Consider the following 13,497-nt stretch of genomic DNA (forward strand, 5'->3'; position numbering starts at 1 on the left):
CCTATCGCTCTTGGGATTTGTACACAACTGACCAACTAATAGATGGTCTGCCACAAAAAAAAAACAGTTTTCATGAAATTAAATGGAATCATGTCATCTTTTCTATGGTGACAATTTTAACATTTCACCATAAGCTACCAAATATATGCTACAAACACATGGGATGACCACTTTAATTATGTAACGTGCTGTATTAATATCAGGACGATAGAAACTAACATTTATATTTTGCTGGAATTTAGCCCGAATGAAGGTAATGGTGGCGGGAAGTATGATGAGCATGATAGTGGTTCTGATTGCGAAGTTGGTAACATGTTAACAGTAAGAAATGCCTCCAGGCTACCCATGCCAGTGGCGAATGTAGCCCTTGTCAGAAGTCACCTAGAACCGAGATGATCCCCAATTAAAGCAGATGCTGAATCTGATACACCCTAAGAGGAAAGAAGTGCCCTGTACCCCCAGATCCCTGAAAAGAACGGATAAAGCAAATAAAATTGACATTGCATATTTTTTTTATCTTTTTCAGGCAGGAAAAAATAAATAAAATATGAACTGTAGTATAATGAACTTTCATCCCAGGAAACACAATAACCTAGATAAATAATTGCAAGAAAAAAAATTATTGTTTTTTGAGGAAAAGGAACTTTTGTCAAATGTGAACGAATGATGATAATTTTTCAACTGATGTATAGCTCACATGATATGAATGTGAGTTTTTTCCCCTTGATATAACAGTTGTGTGAATTAGAGTTTGTAAAAAGCCAATACAACAGAGGATTTTTTTAAATATTTATTTAAAAATTAAAACATCACAAACAGATTCGAAACCTGTTGAAGAAATATATTGTCAAAAGTGAGTTGTTTTTAATTTTGAAATGAATGAATGTTTTGTTTTTTTAAAGTTTGCGTTGCATTGGCTTCTTACAAACTCACACAATGATTATATTGAGAAAAAATATCTGAATATTTGCAAATTTTAGCATAAAAATAATTAAAATTAGAGTGTAAAATAATCCAATAAATTAACTTTTATAGTCTTTCAAAAATAGGGAACCAAATAAGAAAAGATTGAAAAATAATTACAAAAGATTTTCATGTTAAGAACTGCTCCTCTTAAAAACTTGAACATTATCAGAAAAATATGTGTCACGTCATCTTTGTATAGTACAAAATTTAAGTTACCAAATGTTACCTCACATTTTTAAATCGTTGAAAGGACAGTCAAGTAAATAAATAGAATTTTTTAAAACAAAGTTTGAAGCAAAATGAACACATAATTACAAGTGTTCTGCCATCAAAAAGATTTTTCCTTTGTTTCTAAAGAATCATACACAGAGCAAGTTATCACAATAGGTAAAACAACACTTACAATTATTTTTTATAATGCACTAGCCTACATAAACTTACATGTAGTCATTTTAATAGTTAAACGAAAAAGTTTCGTTTTCTTAACAGAAATAGAATGGGAATTAACAGCATACTGTTTATCATCACATGTCATCAAAAAGCAATGAAGAGAATAATTCGAAATATTAAAAATCTGCTATTTTGGGATGATGAATGAGACAAAAGAAAGAAGTTAGTGTCATATGAATAATGGCTAACGATTTATAATCCACGATTTCAATTTGAACACCTCCCAATTAAAAAAGTGAACAAAAAATACTTTCTCTACTAATTATAAGGAATGTGTTTTTATGTCAGAGTACTTTAAATGTATGTAAACTCTCTTTATTTATTTTATTTCAATTAGATTTAAGAGAGGAAAGGACTCTCTTCTGGAAGTAACACTTGATTCTGTTATGATTTAAATTTACATCCGAGGGATCTCTTAAGGATAGATGTTGTTCCCTTTATGGCTGCTGTATTTCATTACAGCTTGATATTCCAGGAATTGCTTTTAAGTATTTCTGAAAATTCTTTTTTTTAGGCAAGTTGTTCCTATCATAAGCGGTATAATATTTATTTATTTCAAAGACCATGTCGTTTTTAAATCATTTTCAGATACTGATACTTTGTTATCTTTTCCCATTTGGCACTATTAAGGGCATGGTCATTTGGGATTGTGACAATTACAATGTCTGGTTTGAGGGCTTTGTCTTTCATGCATCTGCCTGCTTGTATGTTTTTGTGATAGAACATTGTGAACTTTCCATTTGATGTTAACAATGTATCTGCCCACCTGTATGTCTTTGTCACAGAACACTGTCACCTTTTTGTTTGATGTTACCGGTTATGATTCATGTTCCCAGATTTTCCTTCTTTTTTTCATTTTTCTTAAACTTTTTCTTCTAGGAGATGGGACATCCAACCAGATGTCTGACATTTACCCCTATTTTAGTGAGTCCAACCAAGAGATCTTTTCAGGATTCTAGCCGTCCCTTTCAGTGCAATCGTTTGTATTTCACTTGCACTTGGTTCACCGGGTGTGCGTTTGCATGTGTCTCAACAAATTTGCTTTCCGTGCAAAAGAAGAGTCACAAACTGTACAGGAAAATGGTTTTTCTCCAGTGTGTATCCGTACATGTAGAACTAAAGTATTTTCGTGACTAAAAGAAGAACCACATACTTTACAAAAATATGACTTTTCTCCAGTGTGTGTGCGTATATGTGAAACTAGTGTGGATTTCTCACTGAAAGAAGAGCCACACACTTCACAAGGATAAGGTTTTTCTCCAGTGTGTGTTTTCATATGAGCATCCAACGAGTTTTTTAGTCTAAAAGATGATCCACATATTGTGCATGAATATGGTCTTTCTCCAGTGTGAGTTCTCATATGTGCAACTAACTTGTCTTTTCGGCTAAAACAAGATTCGCAAACTGTGCAAGAATATGGCTTTTCACCAGTATGTATTCGCATATGTTTAACTAAAACGGATTTCTCCCTAAAACAAGTGCCACACACTGTACAAGAATATGGCTTCTCCCCAGTGTGTGTTCGTCTATGTACAATTAAAGATGATTTGTAACTAAAAGAAGATCCACACACTTCACAGGAATATGGTGTCTCTCCAGTATGTGTTCGCATATGTGTAACTAACGAATGTTTAAGACTAAAAGAAGATCCACATATTTCACAAGAATATGGCTTTTCACCAGTGTGAGTTCTCATATGTGCAACTAACGATGTGCTCTGACTAAAAGAAGAACCACATACTTCACAATGGTAAGGTTTCTCTCCTGTATGCGTTCTCATATGTACAAGTAATGTTTTTTCGTGAGCAAAAGAAGAACGACACACTGTACAATGATATGGTTTCTCTCCACTGTGTGTTCGCATATGAGCAACTAGTGTTGCTTTGTTACTAAAACAAGAGTCACACACTGTACAAGGATATGGCTTTTTCCCAGTGTGTATCCTCATATGCCGCAACAGGTTTGCTTTCTCAGCAAAAGAAGAGCCACACACTTCACAACAATGTGGCTTGTCTCCAGTGTGTGTTCTCACATGTCGCAGGAGTTTTGATTTACTTTGACCAGAAAAAGAACATATTGAGCAAGAATGTCGATTCTCCCTCTTTTTAATTTTCTCATTTTGTTCTAGCTGGGGATGGGGCATTCTACTAGATGTCAAAAATTCACCTGCTATCTCAGACATTTCAACCAAGTGATCTTTTCAAGATTCTAACTGCTCCTTCCTTAGGTGCAATTGTTTGTATCTCTCTAGCATTTGGTTCACTGGCTATATCTGCAAAATAGTTTTTGAAAATCTTTTCATGTATCTGGTGCTCCTATAATGATGGGAAATCTTCCTAAGATTTTAGTTTCTCTTTTTCATGTTGTATATAAGACTTTCCTCTGTTTTTTCCCCATGTGTATTACCATGCTTGGCTTAGCTTTCAAAGAACAGTTACAAACTTTGCAACAATGTGGTCTAGGTAGAGTGGAATTTGGAATTTCTTCTATATAGAGGTACTTGAAAATTATAAATCACACATTTCTTAGGTATATTGTTTCTTTACACTATTAGTTCTTTACATTTTTTTTTCATTATAACATGATAAGAAAATGATGAATGTTTACACATGCAAGTTCATTACATATATCATTGAATAGAAATATACAAATGATTAATAGAAGTTCTCTTGTTTCTGTGTATATCGATTCAAATTGTACATTAATGAAAATAAGACCCAAATAATTTTTTTTCTGAAATTAAGGAAAATTCTATTGGTATATATGCAAAACAATTCCCCAGCATTTTAAATCTTTGTTGCAATTCAACAATAAAATATCACTTCTTTGCACATAGAGTTGTTAAAATTTCCCTTTCTTTGTAGTCTGTAAAATCAGCAAGAATTTAAAGTTAAATTTTACAAATGAGTTAAATTTAAATTTTTGAAAATTAATTTGGGTTTTCCTCAAATTTATATTTTCTGCATGGAATCAAGTGAAACCAATCGTGTGATACGGATATGATCAAGTTAATGTACCTTGGAACTCTGTGAGAAATTAATCCACAACCTGAGTGCATTTAATGTATTAGCACTTTCTCATCTTTTTATCTTTGTATTAGTTGTTGGCGCATAAACAGCAGTTAGCCATTGTTCGCCTCTGGATTATTTAGGTGTATTCTCAGAAAGTGATCCATTAAAATTCAAGAAACAGGAACATCTGTGAGAAATGAAACAAAATTTTAATTTTATTATTAGACTTAAATTCATACATAAGCATCATATTTTTCAAACTAGACTCACAATAGAAGAATCACATCTAGAAACTCATGCTAGATTGTTGAAATGAGTAGATATATGTGTTGCTTAAAAGATATTAAAGACAGATTTGGAGTTCAGTCTGTGGTGAAAAAAGTTGAGAAAATGACTAAAATGTCTGCAACACAGAATGAAGGCAGTCTATTTCTGAAGATTACATAACATTTTACTTACAGATGAGTAACAACTGTCAATTACTAGAAAGAATGTAACAACAATCCAGTAGAGATTGTTCTATGCTCTTCTCGAACTGATTCAGCAACTCTACTAGGAAACAAATTCACTTTAGTTTTTGAAATCTGTCTTGACAATAACTTTACTATGCAGTGAAAGATATTTACAAAATGTTAACTTCTTGTTTCATTCGATTTTTACAATGAACCAATGATTATAAATTATCAGTTTTAGTAGGCAGTTGTTAGTCTAGCCACACTGAAGTGCTGTGATACAGTGAAATGTCTCTCTGTGAATGACTATAAATGCTTGCTATTTTGGGTTGAGCATAATAGTGAGTGAAATAACAAACTGCCACTAGAGATATGTTCTGTACTCCTTCTATACAACCTGTCTATGTGTGTCTTACTCTAACGTCTGCAAACAAAATATATTTAAATTGATTGGAAATTTTATTTATTATGAAACATAAGAGTTCAAATAAGTAAAAAATATTTATATTTTAAAAGTTTAAATACATGTATAGAACAATAACTTACCTTGAAGTTGCAATTAAAAAATTGATATCAATTTAATATTATAATGTTTTTGTTTTTATATGGCGTTTTTTCTAATGAATATATACTCAGTTGAATGGCCAAGAAAAAGAAACTTCTTAAAAATGAATGAATTTTTAAAAGATTAAAACTATTAAAATTCCATTATTTCAAAATTTTCTGTTAAACCATAGATTTTTAATTAATGGTGTTTAAATTTTTTTTGGGGGGGGGGACCAAGTAAAGAATTCTTTTTTCTATAACTTCTTCAAAGAATTCTCTATGTAATGGTATATTAGAAAAAGAATAGATACCCTGTAGCAGACGACGACAACTAACGACGACGGGCGCACATTGCAAGTGACACCGGTGATTCGACTATGACATTGGCACAAGCATATGGTGTTGGTTGTTTGTAAACACGTCAAATAACAGACATGGTCGAATATTCGCAAGCAAGATTTAAAAACCATATATTTACAAAAATTTTGAAAATTTAAAAGAAAAATATATATTTACAAAACATTTTTTTTAAGTAAGTAGCAAAACAAACGTATTTAAATAAAAGATATTTAAATAAATGGGTGCCTTTCTAAGTGCGTTTTTAATATATTTACAGAACCTTTTAATAAAACTTAGAATAATAATAATTATAATAAAATAAATAAATTTAAGCTAAACTTATTAATGGCAGAAACAAATATAAAATAACTGACTTGTTCGAATTTTTGTGAATGTTTCATGGATTTTTGTGACCAAGATTGATTTTTATGTACAGTGTTTTTTTTTTATGTGTGCATTTTTAATACAATTCAATTTAATTATTCTTTAAAACATTAACTTTAGCGGCAATTAATGTATTTTCAAATATTAAATTTTGATTTAATCTCATGATACCTTCAAGTGACAATTATTAAATGACAAAAAAATTCAAAAGTAATATATTTAAATAAATGGGTGTCTTTCCGGGTGCGTTTTTAATATATTTATAGAACTTTTTAATAAAACTTAAAATAATAATTATCATAATTATAATAAAAATAAATTAAAAAATGAGCTATATTAATTACAAAACATTAAAAATACATCATTTTAAAAACTTTTAAAAATAAAAAAATTATTAAACCAAACTTTTAAATGGCAGAAACAAATATAAAATAACTGACTTGTTCAGATTTTTGCGAATGTTTTGTGGGTTTTTGTGACTAAGATTGATTTTTATGTACAGTGTGTTTTTTTTTCTTTCTGTGTGCGTTTTTAATAAATTCTATATTTATTTAAAGTGCATTTTATTAAAAAGTTCTGTAAATATATAAAAAACGCACTCAAAAAGGCACCCATTTATTTAAATATCTTTTATTTAAATACGTTCGTTTAGTTATTTACTTAAAAAAATGATTTGTAAATATATATTTTTTCTTTTAAATCTTCAAAAGTTTTGTAAATATATTTTTTTTAAATCTTGCTTGTGAATATTCGACCATGTTTGCTATTTGACGTGTTTACAAACAACCAACACCATGTGCTTGTGCCAATGTCATGGTCGAATCACTGGTGTCACTTGAAATGTTTGGTAGTCATCGCAAGTCATCGTCTTCTGCTACAGGGTATCAATTCTTTACTTTTTTTTTAATATTAAGTTATGATATAAACAGGGCTCTTGCCAGCTATTTTAAAACTGATTGAAAAATATTATTGCACGTAAAATAAACATTTTGTAGACCACTTCGATATCTAGTTTGTCTCTTTTTACCAAATAAAAGTATGGAAACTGGTAATTAACCAAGTGAACAGTCGTACATGTTTAGTAAAATAGTATTACATATTAAATACACAAATGTTTATAATATTATTAATCATTAAACTGTATAAATCTTAATACCTAACAAAATTATAACAAAGATTAATTATTACTTGCAGTTTGAAGAAGATGAATAAAGGTTTTAAAAAATCATTAAGTTGGTTCTGCTTTTCCATACTTTGTGCAGTTAACACAAGTCTGACGTCACAGAATTATGCGCTCCATTCTTTACAATTCTTCACAATCATTTGGCAGTACCTAGTGAGATGTTAATTAGAAAGCTATGAAAGGAGTATAAGCTCTTGGTGAATGTGACATTAGTTCAAAACATGTCCGATCAATTGATACACATGCCATGCAATGAAAAAGGAAAGTAGACCTTAACTCTTGATTGGTGTTATATATGTAGCTGAGTTGAATGTAGTTTGAATTATGGTTATTTACAAAACAAGTGGAGAGTGTGGTGCACCACTTATTTCATTGGAGGAGTTTACTTAGTAAAAGCAAAAGCAGCAGTTAAATCTGTAGGTACCTCCAAAACAATGTGAAAAAATATGCATGATTCCGTGACGTCAGATTTGTGTTAACTATACGAACTATGGAAAAGCAGAAGTGACTTAATGATTTTTTAAAACCTTTGTTTATCTTTTTCAAACTGCAATTAATAATTAATCTTTGTTATAATTTTGTTACACACTTTAATGATTAATATTATAAACATTTGTATATTAAATATGAAATACGGTTTTACCACTCCCACTGAGAGTAAGAAGGCCTGTTAATTGAAAAATGTTTGCAGGCAATGTAGGTAAGATTTGTCAGACTGTCAGTACTATATGAGGGCCATTTGAAAAAGAGTAATAAAACATTTTTAAAAAGAAAAAGGAACACAGTTTGATTAATACTTAAACTGAACTTTATTCAATATAAAATATAAATATTGTCTATCTAAAATTAAGTAATTTTAAAGCAATATACAATTTAATACTGATAAAACTGAATTATGAATATAGGGAACAAACAATTAAAGAAACATTAAACACAAATATCTTTTTGCCTTCGCAACAAGATCACAGTGTAGTATCTGTTTTGATGCCACACTTTGCCTTTTCTGTCCTCGGTCAGTGGAGGAGAAATCTTTCATGACTGAGATTATTTTTGTTCCTATCCAGAATGCCTCTTATTGAAAGCTGGATTTTGCCCACAAGATTATATGTTGAAATATTTAAATAACTATTACTTTAAATACAGAAATTATATTTAAAGTTTTGGTTTTCTGTTCTTCTATGTCCATTTTTCCCCCATGTTTTTCATCAAAATGTGTAGCATATTAGTTGCCTCACAGGCCATCATCAGTGATCGCTCACTGGCAGTAACCTGTGGTGTTCCCTGGAGACCAAGTGACAACAAGTCTCCCCAAATTTCTCTTGACCACTTATGCAGATGATTGCATGTTATCACAACAGCTGTTGTCACTGATTTCTCGTTGGCATCAGTCATTGGTGTTTCCTGGGGTTTGGGTGACAAAATGCCTCCCCAAGGTACCAGATTTGAGTTACACACTTCCAGTGGAGATTTGGTTAGTACTCTCCCACCTCGGTCTTTCCATCCTCCCTGACCCTTCACAACTAGTTGGTGGGTGTGGCGCCAGCCGATGTCATCTACACCAGTTCATTATTATTATTATTATTACTATTATAATGATAATAATAAGAGTGCTTGTGCAGTGTACGCACATGCAGTTTAAATATTATTTTCAAGTTAAATTTTAGGTTTGTATTACCGTACACATAGATTCGAAAAAGTTGTCAAAAAACATATACCAAATAAATGTTATCAAAGGCAAGATAAGTTACTCTTCTACCTATCTGGAAAGGTTTTTAGTGGTTTTACTCACTTTAAAAAGTGTAATCGCTTTGAAAATCATACAATGCTTATCGATATATTTTAAAAAGAAAAATATCGGCATGTTTGGTAGACAAGTAACTTATCTTGCCTGTGATAACATTTATTTGTTATAGATTTGTTTTGTGACAACTTTTTCAAATCTATGTGTATAGCAAAAAAAAAAAAAACCTGTTATGTAAATCATTTACAGTTAAAATGTTATAAAAAACAAAAACTTGAAGTTTTAAATATATTTCAAAGAAATGAATTATCACCGGTGCTAAAATTCACCAATCGTAGAAAAAAAAAAAAAAACTGCCGTGAAAAATGCTAACTTTAAAATATTTGGAAATACTCAGTGAAAAGTTTTATTTATTAAAAGAACAGACTGAAAAATATTATATAAAAATTGATTGTTTTGCAGTAAAAAAAAAAAATAAAATGAAATATTCGACTTTCTCAGATGAAAATAAACATGAGTTCACTTACGATATTTTTATTAAAATCATCCCAAATGTGCAATTATAGTAATTATAATCTGAACGGAGCTGTTTATACCTACAACTTAATCAGGAAGCGACGTCGTTACACTATCATATGTATTGCCCTTCTTCTTACTCTTGGTAGCCATGGTTTCACTGAATGTTCATGTTTGGCTCCCATGATTTTGTATGGTAAAAAGAGACAAACAAAATATGAGGGGGGGCTACAAAATGCTTATTATTTGTGCAATAATATTTTCAAATCGGTTTTAATCGGGAGATAAAATAGCTGACAAGAGCCATGTTTATATAAAAACTTAATATTTAAAAAAAAAATTTAAACACAATTAATTAAAAATCTATGTTGTAACGGAACATTTTGAAATAATGGAATTTTTATCGTTTTAATCTTTTAAAAATTAATTAATGTTTACAAAGTTTCTTTTTCTTGGCAATTCAACTGATTATAGTATATATTAATTCGAAAATAAAATTGCTATTTAAAAAAAAACATAATATTAAATTTATATCATTTTTTTTAATTGCAACTTCAAGGTAAATTTTTGTTCAATACGTGTATTTAGATTTTTAAAAAATAAATATGTATTTGAACTCTTATGTTTCATAATAAATAGAAATTTCGATAGATTTAAATATATTTTATTCAAAGTTCAAAAAAATAAATATGGGGGGGGGACGTACTAAAAAAATATTTCCCCTCGTATATTTTACGGAAACTGCATTTTATATGTAATTTCATTCTAAAATGGATAAGTATCGAAAACTTCACGAAAATCTGACCATTAGTTGATTTTTGCTAGATTTATTAAACACGGGTATGTTTTCACGTTCGAAATGCTTACTTACTACATGGGAACGTTATTTTAAGGCGCCAATTACGTAAACACGATGTTCGTCTCACAATTTCATTATTTTCGTACGATGAAAAAACTTTTTTAAATTATTACTAGTTTATTTTGCCCTTCTTCTTTTAAATAGTACACAAGTTATATTGATGATATTAATTTATAATAAAGTTACATCGTTTTACATATGGGGGGGGTAATTTTGTGGTGACTTTTGGAGGTGCCTATAAACCTGCTATACAGAACGCTAAACGATAGAGTCAATCATCGTCGATAGACCCAATGCCAGTTAGTTCACTGGGAGAAGACGAAACATGGGGAGGTTGGGAGTGTTTATTTCGAAAGCCGTAAGAAAGTTAGAGTGAAAAGTTATTATTTTTCATTTATTTATTTTTTGCGTGCGTGTCGTCTGTTTGGAAGAGATTGTTGATTTTGTTTTGGTCTTTTTACACGCATGCGCATTATTACTCGGTTGTGAAAAAAAAAAAAAAAAAAAAAAAAAAAATGGCTGCCAGAGATTATATTAGCTTTTACGTCGGGATGACATATTTTTTCATATTATCAGCCCCAAATTCGTTGTCAGCATACCCGAAAACCTACAAAAAGTCGACATTTCGAATGTGAACGGTGAGTTGTAGTTAATGTTAAAAAAAAATAAAATAAAATAAAAAAAACTTTTTTTATAATCAGGTCAGTCAGAATGTTAGAATTAAATTATTTTTATTTGCGTTTTCAATATTCAAGAATACAACGAAAACATGAGAAAAAGTGTGGGGGAAATCTTACCTTTTGAAGGAAATTGAATGTAGAAAAAAATGAAAATTAAAGTACCTATTTACAATGCCTCCCCACGGGGCTGAGTTAGACACCAGGGTCGTTTTTTAACGTGGACAAAAGGTACAAAAATAAAAATTGTCTCAGTCGTGAAGGATTTTAAAAAAGAGATGATTTCGTTTTGTGTTGAAAACAAGAAAAAGACTGATAAAAAAAAAAAATAATAAGGTCACCTTTAAGCGGTGTTAATCATTATTTCGTTCCTTTTATGAAAACGTCCGTTCATTAAGTGGAACCCTAGAAACTCTTTGCATGGGTTGTAACTTTTAATCAGCTTATACCATTTTTAAGACTGGAACAATATAACGTAAATACAAACTAAACAAGCATTTCTTTTATTTAAGTATATAAAAATCGATTTCGGTAACAAACGGTGGTGTTTATGCACTTATGTTATCGTGTTATTTTTTAAAATACTATTTTCAACTTAAATTCAAGTTTTACGATACCTTTTTTATTAAATTGTTAGGTGAAAGTACAGACTAGGGCGTTCTTGCAGTTTAGATAAACCAAAATATGAGAAAAATATGGGGACATATCTAGGGTACACCGTCTGTAAGAATGTCATTTGATTGGCTACTGAAAATGACGTAATTATTGTAGGGCTTCTACACTGTTTGGACGAAATTGCGGAAATCGTAATACTAAATTTCACATTAAAGCAATGATATCTATGTATTCCTCGTATTTTTAAGGTAGATATAAAAAAAAAAATTACGGACATAGATAAGGTAAAAAATTATTTATTAAAGAAAATAAAAAAACAGAATTTTATGAAAACGATCGTAATACACAGGAGAGTTCAAAGGGAGGTCATTTTTATTAAGAGGCAGACGGGTACGGGCCGATGGGAGGTTGCGATTTAAAAAAAGATGGCGGCGATTTTTCATCTGCTAACACGATTAAAGTTGTTTTTTTTTTTTTAATAATTCAGTAAAATTCAGGTAATTCCGACGGCATAATTTGGAAGCTACCATTGTAACTTTAAATATATTTTATTCAAAGTTCAAAAAAATAAATAGGGGGGGGGCGTACTAAAAAAATATTTCCCCTCGTATATTTTACGGAAACTGCATTTTATATGTAATTTCATTCTAAAATGGATAAGTATCGAAAACTTCACGAAAATCTGACCATTAGTTGAATTTTGCTAGATTTATTAAACACGGGTATGTTTTCACGTTCGAAATGCTTACTTACTACATGGGAACGTTATTTTAAGGCGCCAATTATGTAAACACGATTTTCGTCTCGCAATTTCATTATTTTCGTACGATGAAAAAACTTTTTTAAATTATTACTAGTTTATTTTGCCCTTCTTCTTTTAAATAGTACACAAGTTATATTGATGATATTAATTTATAATAAAGTTACATCGTTTTACATATGGGGGGGGTAATTTTGTGGTGACTTTTGGAGGTGCCCATAAACCTGCTATATAGAATGCTAAACGATAGAGTCCATTGAAAAAACAATCAGTAGAAACTATTGTTTTTATCTGAAAACTCCATTTATCGACTACAAAATCTCGTCCCAATTCTGTAGGAGCGTCGAATTTAAAAATAAAACAGGTACTTGTACAGTTTAATCAAGACATTAAAAAAATGAAAATATCGAAAAAAAAAAAAAGGTTATATTGTACGTATCCATTATGGAACGAAGATCTCTGAAAAAAAATTTCACTTAATTTCATCAATTATTTTATTTATTTATTTTATTTTTTTTACAGCGAAAAAACAATTTGTTAGGATACCGAGCAAAAGGTTCGATTTTTTAGTAAGAAAAGCTAGTAATAAAGATGGGGAGAGAGTGTCGTCGCTTTAACTGGAGTTATCTCCCCGTGGCGTGTTCAACAAATTCCATAATGACTGACTTCAACGCGCTCTCATAAAAACGTGTTTTTCCGCTGTAAAAAACAAACTTCTCGATCAAATTAAATGAAATTTTTTTTTCCGGAGATCTTCAATCCAAAACGGATACATACAATATAACCCTTTTTCGATATTTTCATTTTTTAATGTACTGCAGTCACTCTCTCTCTCTCTCACACACACACACACACACACACACACACACACACACACACACGCTTGCATGCAAATAAACGAACCTCTATTCATTTCAATTTTCCCCACGCATTTTGCAAAAAAATAAAAAAAATGTTTTGTCAGCAACGGCACAATTTCAAATACGGCCACACACCTC

General features: G+C 30.5%; 1 long non-coding RNA gene across 1 annotated transcript; it reads right to left on the reverse strand.

Annotated features, from left to right (window-relative positions):
* Positions 1 to 1,005: 1,005 nt before the first annotated feature.
* Positions 1,006 to 11,779, reverse strand: LOC145293071 (uncharacterized). Its single transcript, XR_013869654.1, has 2 exons — positions 11,245 to 11,779; positions 1,006 to 4,614 (listed from the first exon to the last, which is right to left on the reverse strand). It is a non-coding gene; the product is annotated as an uncharacterized LOC145293071 (long non-coding RNA).
* Positions 11,780 to 13,497: the final 1,718 nt, after the last annotated feature.

This window comes from Euprymna scolopes, chromosome 14, assembly GCF_053919585.1.
Source record: "Euprymna scolopes isolate OS-2025 chromosome 14, ASM5391958v1, whole genome shotgun sequence".
Lineage (NCBI taxonomy): Eukaryota > Metazoa > Mollusca > Cephalopoda > Sepiida > Sepiolidae > Euprymna > Euprymna scolopes.